The 15,186-nt window shown below is 50.3% G+C and overlaps 1 long non-coding RNA gene across 1 annotated transcript; it reads right to left on the bottom strand.

Moving 5' to 3' along the window:
* On the bottom strand, positions 1–14,804 carry LOC309862643. The gene is made up of 4 exons (XR_014310622.1): positions 14,611–14,804; positions 5,849–6,087; positions 1,676–1,839; positions 1–189 (listed from the first exon to the last, which is right to left on the bottom strand). It is a non-coding gene; the product is annotated as an uncharacterized lncRNA (long non-coding RNA).
* Between the last annotated feature and the right edge of the window lie 382 nt (positions 14,805–15,186).

Raw genomic sequence — 15,186 nt, 5'->3', positions numbered from 1 at the left:
GTCACAAGGATTTAATAGGTCAATATGGGAAAAGCGCTCTCTTTCCTCCAACCTCCTGACTTCCTGGTGGTAACTTCCCATTGCTGCTGCCGACTTCCCAGTGTTCATTTTCCACTGACTGAACCCAGTGGAGGGTCGAGGAGCAGAAGGAGCAGGAGATTCCAAGTCCGAGAAGGGCAGAGTATGGATCTGGAAGTTAAGTGCAGAGTTAAGAGCTCCCCCTCTGTACCTTGGACTTGTCTTATTGGGAAATCCAAGGCACTATCTTGAAAACAGTGTATGTTCACCTGGAAAGAACGATGTGGCAGTTAGTGCTCACCCAAAATTCCACGTGCTTCCTACAGTCAGTTTGGGGCCACACACCTACTTTGGGCCAAAGGACTGGGGGCAGAGTCACTTACTAGCCCAAGTGGTTATGAGCCACTGAGCCTCCTCTGTCTCTCTTCCTCTCCTGCAGTGATGCAGGTGCTCTGGAGACCACAGTTTCCAGACATGGCAGCTTCAAGCTGGAGGAGGCTGTCCAGCCTAGATTTAGCCTATGTGGGAAAAAGCCCTCTTTGGGGAGAAGCCTCAGAGATTTGGAGGTGCACCTGTTACAGCAGCATTGTCTATCATGTCCTGAGGTTAGCCGGATATGGAGATGCCCAGGCAGGGGAGAAAAGTCCCCTAGAGACCTAGAAATATATCAGAGATGGTAAGAAATCACCCTACCTACCTCCATCCTTGGGGGTGATGGGAAGTTGCCTGTGCTTTCTGACGATCCTAGCTGCTATGTTGTCAGAGGGAGTGGGTCTGATGAAAGGAGAGGCTGGGAGCAATCAGGTGGACCCGACTCAAGGTGCAATGGGGGAGCTAAGCCAGAGTGGGGAGGATTGAGGGAGGACATGGGTGGGCCATTTCCACAGCCTCCTCAGCCTGGCAAGGGCTCTAATTAAAAATGATGCATTTCAGCAATGGAGCACTTTTTTTTTTTTCTTTTTTAAAGGAGCCAACAAGCTGAGGTTAGTATTATACCCTTTCAAGATCTATTTGTGTTGTGAACATCAAAGGGTAAGGAGGGTTCCCTTTCTGAAATTTAAATATAAGGCTTTACCTCTGGCATTTTAAATGTCCAGAACATCACAGAATTCACAAAGGAAGCAGAAGTCTAGCAGCATGACCTGGGCTCAGAGTGAGCAGGCCTTGGGACAAGTCTAACTGGTGAGTGCACCCCATCCCAAGGCCCAGCAGGAGGCAAAGGGCAGCTGGACCCACACAGGTCAGAGCCTGGAGTCCAGTGATCAGTGGTAGGGCCCCAACCCCAGAAACCCAACACACACACACACACACAGAGATTTGGACCCAGAAACAGAAGCCAGTCAGCCTTGACCCGGACTTTGGGGCTGACGCCTTTGATGGGGCTCTCCCAGGACCCTGACATGGGCAGAGGAGATGGCCTTGCTGGAGAAAGGGGAGGCAAAGCTGAGAGAAGGCACCCAGAATAGGAAAATTTCCCAACTGAGTGTGGGAGCTGCCCTTTCTCTCTCAGAAGGTGCACGGCCTAAGCCGGCAGAACCCCAGTGTCCTAACCCACACATCATGAGCCTTGCACGGTCTCCACACAGCCGCTGGAAGCACGGTTCTCCGCACGCGACACAGGGGACAAATGTGGAAAGCATTAAAAAATTGCTGATACCTGGGCGCCTGGGTGGCTCAGTGGGTTAAGCCGCTGCCTTCGGCTCAGGTCATGATCTCAGGGTCCTGGGATCGAGTCCCACATCGGGCTCTCTGCTCAGCAGGGAGTCTGCTTCCTCCTCTTCTCTCTCTCTGCCTGCCTCTCTGCCTACTTGTGATCTCTCTCTGTCAAATAAATAAATAAAATCTTTAAATTAAAAAAAAAAATTGCTGATACCTACGTCACACCCCAAATCCCTTCAGTCAGAATCTCAGCGGTGTATAAACCTCCCTGGCACCTCTCAGGTACAGCTGGGCCTGCAGGGCTCGGGAGAAGGAAGAGCGGTTCTCAAAGTGTGATCCCTGTGATCCCATGGAGCGGCAGCCCTGGGGCACTCTTTGGAAAACCCCTTCTCTGGCCCCGCCCCACTCAGCTGAATCTAAAGCTTCGGGGCTGGACTCCAGCCACCGGTTTTAGCCAGTCCCCCGGCGATTCTCAGGCACAGTGAAGTTGGAGAACCACCGCATTTGGGTGAAGAGTCGGCCGCCTGCTCTGGATGTGTCATCCCTCCGGGAGAACAGCGCGGCCCTCGACCACCGGCACTGGTGCAACCCCTGCTGAGCTAAGGGCTTCCCGTGCCTCATGGGATTGGATAAATCTCACGACATATCTAAGACGTAGGTCTTAAGACGCACGCACATTTTAGTTTTTCAAGATGCTGAATAACCTGAGGGCACAGCCAGCAAGCGGGCAGGAGCTGGAGTTCCAGAAAGCTCCCAGGGTCCTGGCCCCTGCTCTGAGGCAAGGACTTGATTTTTTTTTTTTTTTTTTTTTTTTTTTTTAACAATCTAGAAATGCCCCGGTGTGAAGAGGCATGACAAGGCAGGGCTGCTCTGTGGGCTTCGGTCCCCGCTTCTCCTCCAGCCCCCGCTGTCTCTAAAGAGCAGTCACACTCCGGGGGCCTCCGGGCGGGTTGCTAGGAATGACTAAACCCGTCTGCTGCTTCCCGATGCGCTGAGCCTTTCAAAGGGTGCCAGCTGTTCCTTTTCATCTCAGCCCTGACTTCCCTGCCAACCTTGGTCGGTTGTTCCCCTGCATTATGTGGAGCAGGTGTTCCCAGACCGGAGGAACTCTGCACTCCCCTTGCTGCGTCCCGGGGCCCGTGCCCTCTGGATGGTCTCAACACCGTGATCCAAGAGATAGGGATGAAAGCCGGTGCCTCAGAGCACGGGGGAGGCCTGGGCAGGTTCCTGCCACTTTCTCCACACCCAAAATGCAGGGTGGGGTTAGAGCTGGCTGAGGGGGAGAGAGTAAGAATCCAATTTCTCGAGAAACTTGCACAGCACTGTATTAGTGAGGGCCCTCCAGAGAAACAGAACCAACAGGAGATTTTACAATCCAAAGTATGCTGGTCTGAGAGAATGATACACGGGAGCAGAGGGAAATGGGAAAGAGAAGGACCTAGAGAGACAGAAAGTTCCAATAACGTTGGGATTCCTGGTTCCAGGAATCCTGGAGCCTTCCCCTTCTTCTGATTCCTTTTATGTGAGTGAATCAATTCCAGCTTTTGGCTTAATAGGAGAGTTGCCTGCATGGAGAGAGGCCAGAGTTCTCCAAGGAGGAAGTGGGAACTGGGCCAGGACTTGGGTGAGACAAGCAAGCACCCAGGGGCCCAGAGGGAAGGAGGCCTCGCTACCAGGCTCATGCAAGTTCACAGTTGGCCTCTGAAGTGAGGGCCTTCTCCCATTCTGTGCCCTTGGCCTCTTGGGCCTTCCTCTCCCCGGCCCCAGCTACAAATGAAAGATTTGACTCTGGGGAACTCAAAAATATAATCACCCACTGACTCATTTGTTTGTCCATTTCTAAACAAACATTGACTGAGTGCCTCCTGAGAACCAGAGGCTGTGGTAGGTGCCAGAAGGGGCAGAGACGAGGTTTCTGTCCCTAAGGGGCTGACTGCCTGTCCAGGAAGACAAACATGGGGGAAAAAAAACAAAACTGAGAGACACGTCTTGAAGAAAAGGAAGTATGGTGTGCGGTGGGTACCTGTGGCAGGAGGACCTGGAAACTGTAGTTGAAGACTGAAGGAGAAATACAATGTAGATTAGAGATAGAGACACACGGGGGGGGGGGGAGAGAGAGAGAGAAGCAAGTGTACACTGGAGAAGAGTAAGTTGCCCCAGCTAGAGAGGCAGCACATAGAACCTCCTCAGACATTTTCCGTGTCCACTCGATAAACACTTGTTCAGAGCCTATTAGGAACCAGGTACAGTTTAGTCTTTGCAAATTATAGAGACAAAAAACCTTACCCTCAAGGAATTGACCCTAACAGTGAAGGAAACAGGCAGGAGAACTTGACCAAGCAAAGCAATGGATTCTTTGCGGGGCGGGGCGGGCCGTGCCTACAGAACAGGGTGTTCAATTCATCCAGAGTGGACCAAGGAAGGCTTCTGAGAGGGGTTGGATTTTAAAGGATAAGTGGGTATTATCCAGTCAAAGAAATTGGGGCAAGCCAGGAAGCGAGACCAGTCAGCGGAAGGCAGGAAGGCGAGCGAAGGCGGTGGGGTGCTTTCAGGGTTGGTCAGGGGCCCAAGCTAGCCCATGGGGTACAATATGGACCTGAAGGACTATAGACGTTTACAACAGTAGAGAATTCTACAGGGGAGTCTTAGCCACTTTGTCTGTTGGTAAGTCCCACACATCAGCTTTTCTTCCAGCCCAGAGCAGGTAACCATTTCTTTACCCGGGCACAGGATGAAGCACTTGGCTTGCATCCCAGGATTTGTACTGCGTGCTGAAATATGTCTTTAAAATGGAATGAAATTCAGTGCCTGGGGATGTTGTTCCCTTTAGAGTCTGACAAGCGAGAAGGAACTGAGATGGACCAAGGGAACCTCAGATTTATAGCTGGAAGGTGCCACACACTCTCTAGGGCATGGCTAAGTGGGAACAATGGCAGGCAATTGTCTACAGTTTAGAAAGTGTTTCTCTCTCTCATTATCTCTTGTTACCTACAGATGAAAATTTGCCTATGATGCAATTTTTCTCTGTGCCAGGAGCCATAGCCTCTTAGGAAAGCAGATGGTGAGACCAGCTGCCTGGCTTGAATCCCAGCTCCACTCTCCATGTCCTCGGGGACTTCCTTCTCTCTGCCTCGGTCTCCTCATCCGAAAGAGGAGGATAATGATACTGTCAGGAGAAATAAATTAATGCTTAGGAGAATGATTACACAAGGGAAGCAATCTTTAATTTATTTTTTCATAAAGATTGTATTATTTACATGAGAGAGTGAGAGAGAGCACAGAGGGAGAGGGAGAAGCAGACTCCCCGCTGAGCAGGGAGCCCCCAGTGTGGGACTCCATCCTAGGACCCCTGGATCATGATCCAAGGCCAAAGGCACATGCTTAACCGACTGAGCCACCCAGGTGCCCCGAGAGACCCTCTTTTAAATGCGAGTCATCGCCATTCTATCTACTGGTCTATTATTTTAAACTGACTTAGAGCACCCAGTTTACCACCATTTAGACTGTTTCTGTGGGAAAGGCAGGAACAAGTCTGGTGCCCCCAACAGAAGCCATTGTGGAAGGGGGGATGGCACAGGGAAGATGGAGGAGACAAGGTTGGGGTTTTTGACAGTTGCGGGGAAGGAAGGAAAGTTGAGGAGCCTGACATCCTCTCCTATGCCATCCCCCGGCCCTGGGTCAGGGCTCCTGCACAGATCGTCAGCGTATGTCATTCCGCAGAGAGGGCCGTGAGGGAAGGGTGAGGCCAGATAGCCAAGGTCTGGCCAGCAACTCTTTATCTGCCCCATAGCGGGCCAGCTTTGCCCGGAACAAAACACTGAGAGCTTTGTCAGAGCTGGCCAGAGGTAACCCCTTGGTTGTCTTTGATGTGTCCCCCAATTCCTCTGATGTCCTGCTCATCTAGTCTTAGCCCCACAAGACTAGGGTCTTTGTCCCACGAACTCAGACTTGGCACCCGTGAATCCATTCCTCCCGCTCCTCGGCCAAGCCCTTGCTTCCCTCTCAGACCCCGTCAGCCTCCCGCCCTGCCAACCAGAGTGCGCAGGAACCTTGGCACCACCTGAAATCTTATTAGAAATGCAGAATCCTCTTGAATGGCTCTGTATTTTAAAAAGATCCCCAGGTACATTGTATGCACATTGCAGTTTGAGAGACACTGAGCTAAACTTACGTGATCAGTTTCTTTTTGGGACTGCTCTCCCAGGTCCTCGCCAGTCCGTAAACTGGCTTTACCTGCTGCACCCAGAGAATGGCCCTCCTGTTATTGTCCTTTTGGGTTCAGGTTCGGAGTTCACCTCACACCTTCGGCCCGTCCAGCCGCTGGCTCCCCTCTGTCCTCCCCGTCTTGAGAACACTCTTCTCCCCAGAGTTTCCCATGGCAGCATGTATAACTGGAATTGAAGTCTTGGGCTATTACAATGGAGCAACAGTGAAATGTAAAATAAATAAATAAAAATTTAAAAATCTATGTTTTAAATTGCTTTTTTAAATCAAAGTATCACATCAAAGTTTCAACAGTCAATAATGACTAAAAAAAAAAATACAAAACCCAAACTAAATAATAGTAATACCCTGTTCCTTTCTGAAAGTCAGCCATTCTTCTAGGGTTTTCTTCAGGTATACATTTCCATATACCACTATTTCCTGATACAGTTATTTTTAAGCTTTATCTAATGGCATCCTCTTTTGGGTACACAAGGAGTTCTTTCTTTAAAAATCTGTTCGCAAAATTCGTCCAACCATTCCTCCTTCTAGTTCCTTCGTCTGGTTTCCATTTTCATATATTGCAGTTCAGGGTGACAAAGGTGCATCTAAGATGTATTTGTTTGCTTTCCTCCTTCTCCTTGTTTGAGAGTGTTTTTTTCTTTTCTTTTTTTTTTTTTTTTTAAGACTTTATTTATTTATTTGAGAGAGAGTGCACTGCAAGGGGAGCGGGAAAGGGAGAAGCAGGCTCCCCGCTGAGCAGGGTGTCCAATGTGGGACTTGATTCCAGGATCCTGGGATCATGACCTAAGCCGAAGGCAGATGCTTAACCGACTGAGCCACCCAGGTGTCCCAGAGAGTGATTTTTGAGACAAGGAGGGAGGGGCAAAGTGCCTGATTCCACCACCTTAAAATTCAGCAGACACATTACAGATTCTTTTCTTAAGCCCCTGTGCAATCCTTGCCAGTGACAAATTCCACATTCACCATATTTTCCCCTCACACTGTTTCCCGCGGGAGGAATCAGCCTTTACTCCCTCTGGATTCCCTACAACCTCCACCCCTCCACTTCCCTTGCTTGTCCTCCTCCCTGGGGAGCAGCTCAGACCTCTCTGTTTCCAGTTCTTTCCAAGGATCTTTTCTCACTCAAATGGTGTCCTTGTTTCCTAGAGCTGCTGTAACATCTTTCACAAACCTGGGGGCTTAAAACAACAGAAATAGATTCTCTCCCAATTCTGGAGACTGGAAGTTCAAAAGTGAGGCTTCAGCTGGGTCATGTTCTCTCCGAGGTTTAGGGAAGAATCCTTCCTTGCATCTTCCTGGCTTCTGGTGGTTGCTGGCAATCCCTGTCCTTCCTTGCCTACAGCTGCCTCACTCCAGTCCTTGCTTCAGTGTCACATGTCCTGTGGACTTCTTCCCTCTGTATGAGCCTGTGTTTTCAAACCTTCCTTTCCTTACAAGCTCACCAGTCACATTGGATCTAGGACCTGCCCTAAGCCCGTGTGACCTCATCTTAACCTGACCAGTGGACATGAGTCTTGAGGACACACTATTAGACCCAGTACAAGCGATTTATAACAGGTTTTGCTGAGCAAAGACTAGTTCTCTCTCTAAAAAGAACTCCCCTTTTAGCTCCTAAAGTAATATCTGTTTTCTTCTCACCACAGGAATTGTTTAATTTCTTAGGCCTATCAGTTTTGTTTCTCCAATTATTCTGAAGTGACATTATCCCCCGGACCTCTGCCATGCTTAGTGCAAAGTTATGCTTCATAGTTAGGTCCTCAGTAAACATAGAAAATAAACTTTGCTCTCATATTTGCCCAATGCTCTGGTGGATCTGTTCTCTGGTGGGAGAGTGATCTGATGGGCTCACTCCCTTTAAAACTGATGATTATTGCCCTCCTAAAGCTTCCACATTATAATAGTTCTCGTGGGCAATATTTTGTGGGTCCTCAGTGATCACCAAAGAAAATTAAAACTCAGCCGAACGTGTAAAGTTCTTTACAGTCAGGGGTGGGGGAACTTTCCTAGTCTTTTCTGCCATTTAGCTTTTGCTGTCTTTGCCCATTCCCCCAAATCAGCCAGTTCTTTCTTAGTTCGGTCTTTTTGTTTAGCTGGGCTTCCTGCTGGAGTTGTCTTCTTTCCTCTATCCCCCAGTGAACTTCTATTCATCCCTCAAGACCCAGTTCAAGGGCCACTTCCTCTGTGAAGCTTTTTTTAATGGCCATAAGCAGAACTCATTTCTTCTGCTTTAATATTCCCCACCATTGTGAACACAGTTCCATTTTAACACTTATCCCATTGTGAGGGAATTAATAGTGTCTGCACCCACTGCCTACTAGACTAGGAGGAGGTTCTGCCATGCTGACTAGGCACGGTGCCTGTCTTAAAGTAGACTTGATTAAATATGCCCAAGGAGGTCATAATGGTGACATTGATGGAAAGCAGGCATAGAGCCTTTTAGGGTTTCTCAACCCATACCCAGCGAACTCCCATATAATTTTTTAGCACAGTGACTGGGAATTAGAGGAGGGATTGAGGGATTGTGTCAGTGATTCAAACTTTATTATTTAAGAATCAATCCAAGGTGACAGTCTTTTATGGTTTTTAAATCCCAGGCAATATAGGGTAGCCCGTTGCCTGTGGGAGGCTGGGGAGGGTATGGAGTTCTAGAGAAGAGAAGGGACTCCTTCTGTCTTCCCTTTCAATGTCTTGGTTGCACTTGTCCAAATCTTGGGGACTTATTGTAATGAAGCTCAAGATCTAGGTAACTATATAAAATAGAGAGCTCAAGGGGCTGACCATTCCATCATCATCTCCCTCACACCAAGCTGTCACACTTCCCTCTTAGTGAGGCAGATACCTCAGGCACCTTGTCTGTGGCTCTCTGATCTTTCAGTGTGCTTCTGTTCCTTCCATGGCCAGTATAAGCATCTCTGTACCTAGGGAGCTTTTGCCTGAGGCCATGTGAGGCAATTCTTCCCTCCTCCCTCCCTCCCTCTCTTTTCCTTCCTTTCTTTTTCTTCTTTCCTTCCTTTCTTCCTCTTCCTTCTAAACTAACTAACTTCCTTCCTAGATTTATTTATTTATTTGACAGAGAGAAAGCACTCAAATGAGTGAGGGGAGAAGCAGAGGGAGAGAGTCTCAAGCAAACTCCCTGTTGAGTGTGGAGCCCGATGGGGGCCTCGATCTCAAGACCTAGGAAATCCTGTCCTGAGCCAAAAACGGGAGTCGGATGCTTAACCGACTGAGACACCAGGTGCCTGGGAGGCAGCTCTTTCTACAAGCAGTGGGTCAGAGTGCCAAGGAATCAAACTCAATGGGCACAGCCCTCCACCAGTGATTTCCAGAAGTTTCTGTATGGATGCCCCAACCCCCTTATCGCTTGGCTAGGGCTAACCCAGGTGTGCGTATTCAGATATCCCCCTGGAATAAGACCTTGCCGTCTCCTTCGGTGGCAGGCTTGACAATGCACCATTTCATGGCTGCCTTTCCTTGTCCATATACCTTCCCACTCCTCTTCTGCAGCTTCCTGGGACCACTGACCCAATATTTTGAGTGCAGATTTGCACTCAGATCCTCGTCTCCGAGTATGCTCCTCACAGAACACACACCAAGAAGAAACATGGCAACTTTGGTCTCTCGAACTTCTGCTCTCTTTTCTTTTTACCATTTGGGTTCTCCTTGCCTCTAATCTCTGCAACCTTTTCAAAAACTCATAGGTCTGCGCTCATGGCTTTTGCTTTTTCATTTTAATGATTATTTATACTTTCTCATAATCTGCACCGTCTGTCACTCCTCCTCGCCCTCCCTGTCACGGTGCTGTGTCCCCTGTCACCTATTATTCCCACTGCCAACTGCCTCACTCTTTTCTAATTTCTCAGTTCACATCCTTTGTCGGAATTTGATGGGCCGGCTCATCTTTTTTGTATAGAGACTTGGCCAGTGCACAGATTGGTTGCGGTGGGGGTCAGCTGATCACAGCCCCTGCAATCAGCTGTGCGGAGGCAAGAAGATGGGACAGGAAATGCCTGAAGGTTTGATGGCCGATGCAGAGGAGAAAGTTGTGGAAGGTTTAGCCCCTCCCATAGTCTTTTATATGGACAACTGATGTTTTCTCCATTTATTTTGAATGTAACTTCAAGTTCCCAATCAAGATTGTCCCGCTAGATCACTCCAGGGGTGAAATTCTAAAGCCAACATGGGTCGGTGTAAATTAACAAGTGGCTGACCACCTAGGACCTGGATCTTCAGCCAAGTTGTGGGCAAGGACTTTCTGCGTATAATGAAGCCAATGTATTTGATAGGGTTAGTACCCCAAGCTTGCTGTGAAGAAAAAAAGAAAGAAAAAAAGAAAGATGAGGAAAAAAAAGAAAAAAAAAGTAAAGAAAAAGAAAAAAAGAAAAGAAAAGCCGCAGGGAGTCCCAGCGCGCTGAGATAATCACTCCTTGCATTTTAGAACCTTTTCCTTGTGTGTTTCTGTGTGTGTGCATTTAGAGGGAAATATTTTTTCCCCATAATAAGAGGATTGTCCTACATATGCTGCTTTTTATAACCTGCTTTTTCTCGCTTTATCACTGAACACTTTTCCGTGTCATTAAATATGCTCCTACAGCCTCATTTTAGTGTCAGCCCAGACTTCAGGCACGGGGCTTCAGGTCCTGCTGAGCTGCCTTCTCAACCCTCCCCTCCCCAGGACAGAGCTGTGAAAGGCATCGATGGACATGGAAAAATCTAATGAGCTCATCTTCTTCCCACTCCGTTTCAGCCAATCCTATACCCACAGCTGCCCTGTGGGGCCCAGGCAGCGGGAGCTTCCCCACCGGTGCCAGACCCTCCGGGGAAATCACCAGTCAGCTCTCTGCAGCTTCCTTGTTCCCCACATGCTCTCTGCAAAGCCAGCTCAGGACATGGTAAACTCAAATCATCACAAAACTGGAGCCAGAAGCTCCCATGGGAGACTGTTCCAGCCCCTCCGAGCGGGAAATGAGGAACCAGGCCCAGAGAGGAGAGGTGACATGCCCACACTTGGTCAGGGAGTGGGTGGCAAGGTGAGGATTCAAGCCCCCGTCCCCGTGGCCAAGCCTGGTCTCTCCTTACCCCCCATCCCAGCACCTGTCAGGAGCTGGGGTTCTCCTCATGAGGCCGGGTCTCCGTGGCATTCCCCAGCCCCAGTCAGAGCTTGGCCAGTTAAAACCCCAGGCCAAGGACGGACCTTGCGGAATGCGGCTGTCCCTCTCCCGGCCTCCTTCTGGATCAAGTCCTGGTTTCAGATCCCTGGGTGTGGTGTGGTTAGAGCAGCTGCCTTTCTAGCCCATAGATACTGTGCCTCAGGGCTGAGTAAACAATCCCCGGACAACAGGCCTTCCTGTCTCTAGGGCCCTCGCTGGTGAAGCCTCCGGGCTCTGGAGAAGCAAGGAGATCACCGTTTTGATGACTGCCGCTAAGCCCCAGGGACTTTCTTCCGGCCTCCAGGCTCTCTGAGTCAGGGGACAGACTGCAGGGATTGGAGCTGCCCCAGGAGTCAGGGACAGGGACACCCCAGCTTTCCAGCTGCACTGCCCTTCGGAGATGCCCTTGGGCCTGACCGGCCTAGGCCAGTTGCCCTCACCCCTGTAGGAGTCTCTGGTTACCAGGGGAACCCAGGGGAGGCTCTGGCCCAGCATGATTAAAGGAGGAGTGAGCCCTTGGGGAGCACTTCATCCGGCTGAAAGCCAGTTCCCTAAGTGTGAAATGGAAGAAGGATTCTCCCAGCACCCCATCTGCCCTTCTCAGGCATCTTGCGCGCTCTATGCCTGATTTGCAGGAGCCTGGGGGCCTTGAACCGAAGCAGCACGAGTGGACTTCCAGGCCTTATGTCCCCCCTTTGCAGAGCTTGAACCCCAGCCTCAGAGATCCCCCAAGGCCCAGGCCGGAGGCAGAGCTGGGCCAAGTGCTCTCCGCATCCTGACAGCCAGCAAGGAGTCTCCCCCCCCCCCCACTGCCCTGCTTTAAGGATACAGGCTGCCTTTACCCCGTTGTCTAGCTGGGTGGGGTCTTTCTTCCAGGGGGACCCATCCTGTGGGATAGGAGTTTTCTGCGACTCCAGACCCATTCGCTATTTTTCTGCTTAAGGCACACGCTGCCTTGTTTCTTCAATCTGCTTGCTTCCCTGCACATCTTATGTGGTAAGCGGGACCAGAACATTCCTGGTGGCCACTTCATTTGCTAAGCGCTAACCCAGTTTCTGATCCTCTAACAGGCAAGAGAAGTGAGATAATGCCGGACCCTGGGGACATGACAGATGGGCCAGCTCTCCAGTTGAAAGCGCAGGGATAGACCCTTCCCGATTTCCCTAATGACTGGATGCAAACCTCGATGCCCACCAATCTTGTCTCGGGCGTCCCTCCGTCTGGAGCCCTTTGCTGAGCCTCACACCCGATGTCCAGGCTCAGAAACTGGAATTCTTACTCTACATCTTTATGAATTTTAAAAGGATGCTATGACTCCCACTCTGCCAAAGACAGTGTCTATTTTCACCCCAGCAAGCTGACCCACATAGACTGTTCCCACCGTCATGGTGGAGAAAGGAGAGAGGCGCCTCTAAGGGAAGGGGGATGCCTCTTGACAGGCCAGGGGCACCTGCTCCGGCACAAGGGTGAGCGGTTCCGACCTTGGTGGCCAAGCAGAAGCAGGGAAAGTTGGAGGGCAGGGTGGAGAGCCAGGGAAATGGCGAGGAGTGTTGAGTGAGGAAAGAATAGAGGGGGTATACTGGACAACCAAGTCCCACATTCACCAGTCCTGCTGCATGTAGTGGGAAATGGCAGGGGTTGGGGCTGGGGCGGGAAGCAGACCCTGCCCATCTCTGCCTACGCGGGAAGGCAAGGGGTCAATACGGTCCCAGGCAGGACCAACAAGGTAGAGCCACTGCAAAATGAAACTGCGGGACCTGGCGGGACTTCCAAATGTTAGGAACTTCCAAATGGAGACTGCAGAGTACTGAACCAAGTGTGGGGCCCTGGCAGGTGCCTATAGGCCAGGCTGTGGAGCCCTCCCAGATTCCCCGGGCTGGATGCCGCATTGGGATGGGTGGCTGGGCTGACTGAGAGGCAGCGCATTGGAGTAAAAACAAAATGGTGGAGTGGCGCCTGGGTGGCTCAGTGGGTTAAGCCTCTGCCTTCACCTCAGGTCATGATCCCAGGGTCCTAGGATGGAGCCCTGCATCGGGCTCTCTGCTCAGCAGGGGTCCTGCTTCCCACCCCTCCTCCACCCCTCCACCCCGCCTTCCTCTCTGCCTACTGTGATCTCTCTCTGTGTGTCAAATAAATAAAGAAGATCCTTAAACAAACAAACAAACAAACCTGGCAGAGGGACACGGTCAGATTAAGCCCAGGGATGGATGTTACCTCTGTAACAGCTAATTATCGAGCCCCTCCTGTACATCAGGCTTTCTTCTAATGAAGTGTATATTCTCCAGTTCAATCTTAGGATGACCGTTGGGGGCAGGGACTATCATCATCATCCTCATCTCCCAGAGGCGGACACCAAGTTACGGGTAGGTAAAGGAAAGTAACGTAACCTTCATGACCCTTAGTTAAGCAACAGCCTGAGTAATTTGCTCAAAGGCATGGAGCTCCTAACTTGGAGACAGGTTTGCATGCAGGCCTGGTGGCCCGAACCCCAAGCCATTCGACTGTAAACATAGAGCACATCCCATCAAAGGGACACTTCTTTACAAGGAGCCATCTCTCTGTAGCAAAGAATGTTCTAACAGAGGTATTCAGAGACGCATGGCTTGGGGACACTGGAAGCAGGCAGGAGAGCCCTGCATAGAGGAAAACCCAACTCCACTGTGGAGTGGAGTTAAATAACAATCAGAGTCACATAAGTCCCGGCTCTCTCCGTCTTTGTCATGGGTCTCAGCTAAGGGCCGTACCAGCGTCATTAGATCCCGGGATGCCAGTAGCTGGTGCCTGTTCCACAGAGAAGGAGAAGGAGAGAAGAACAAGATCATGGATCTTGAAGCTGACACTCCTCAGAGTCAAGGAGACGGAACTTGAACCCAAGTCCAGCTGCTTCCAAAGCCCTTGTTTCCAACAGCCATACCAGACAGACTGACTGTTAAGGTCCCTCCCACCCTGAGATGCTGTAATTCTGAATCTCCACAGGGATATGATACCGTGTCTGCCCAGAAGATTTCACTCCGAGCTCGTGTTGATATTTTTACAGACAGTTTAGAGATGGCCGGGGGCCCCCAGAATCTATCTTGAATCAGTCCTCTGGAATGTTGGCACAGACCCTTGCCAGGCTGTTCTGACTCTTTCTCCCTTGAATTTGACAATCTGGGTTTTATGTAAGCGCTGCTGAGAGCCCATGCTTCTGATTTCATCTGCATTTAAACAGACAGTTTGTGAGTTCTGGCCTCATGTCCAGAAAAGCTCATGGACTCTCACCTTCTCTGAGTCAAGAAGTCTGTGGCAGTCCCTGCACTCGGACTGAACCCCAAGATCCCACCCTTGAAGTTGTGGGCAAAAGCTCCAGGTTGACGGAGCTCTGGTTTAGGACTTAACTAGAGCCTTCTCCAGGTTTCTCTCTCCACTTCCAAACCGGCCCCAAGGATGCGATTATCTGGTGCCAAAGCCTCACGTACCAGCAGATTCTTAAGGAACTGATCCCCAAACACATGTGCCAGGCTCCAGCTCGCCCATCCCCATCTGGATACCCCGCTCTTCCAGAGACTCGCCGTCTTACCTGCGTTAGCTTCCCGTACCGGCCTTCACAAAGTACCACCACCGGGTGGCTTAAAATGAGAGAAATATATTCTCTCTCAGTTCTGGAGCCCAGAAGCCTGACGTCGAGGTGTCCACGGGCCATGCTCTCTCTAAAGGCTCTGGAGGAGAATCTGTTCTGCGAACTCCTCCTAGCTTCTGCTGCCAGAAACCCATGGTACTCCTTGGCTTGTAGACAGCTTTTCAGTCTCCGCCTCATGGTCCCACGGGGTTCACCTTGTTCGTCTCTGTCTCTTGTCTTCTTCTGTGGACACCATCCTACTGGCTGAAGGCCTACCCTAACTGAACATGACCTCATCTTAACTTAATTACAAACAAGACCCTGTTATCAAATAAGATCATATTTACAAGTACTGGGAGTTAACACTGCAACGTATCTTTTCTAGGGGACACAGTTCAAACCACAGTATCCCCCATATCTCCATCAGGATACTGCTAGGGACACGTAAGGTACCATTTCCAGTGCATTGGCTCTGTTTGTCCTGTGAGACTCACCTTGACCCGAGGAAGTAGGTTCTACCATCTCCACTGGACAGAT

This window comes from Mustela nivalis (genome assembly GCF_964662115.1).
Source record: "Mustela nivalis genome assembly, chromosome: 4".
Lineage (NCBI taxonomy): Eukaryota > Metazoa > Chordata > Mammalia > Carnivora > Mustelidae > Mustela > Mustela nivalis.
This window is presented reverse-complemented; position numbering and strand designations above follow the sequence as displayed.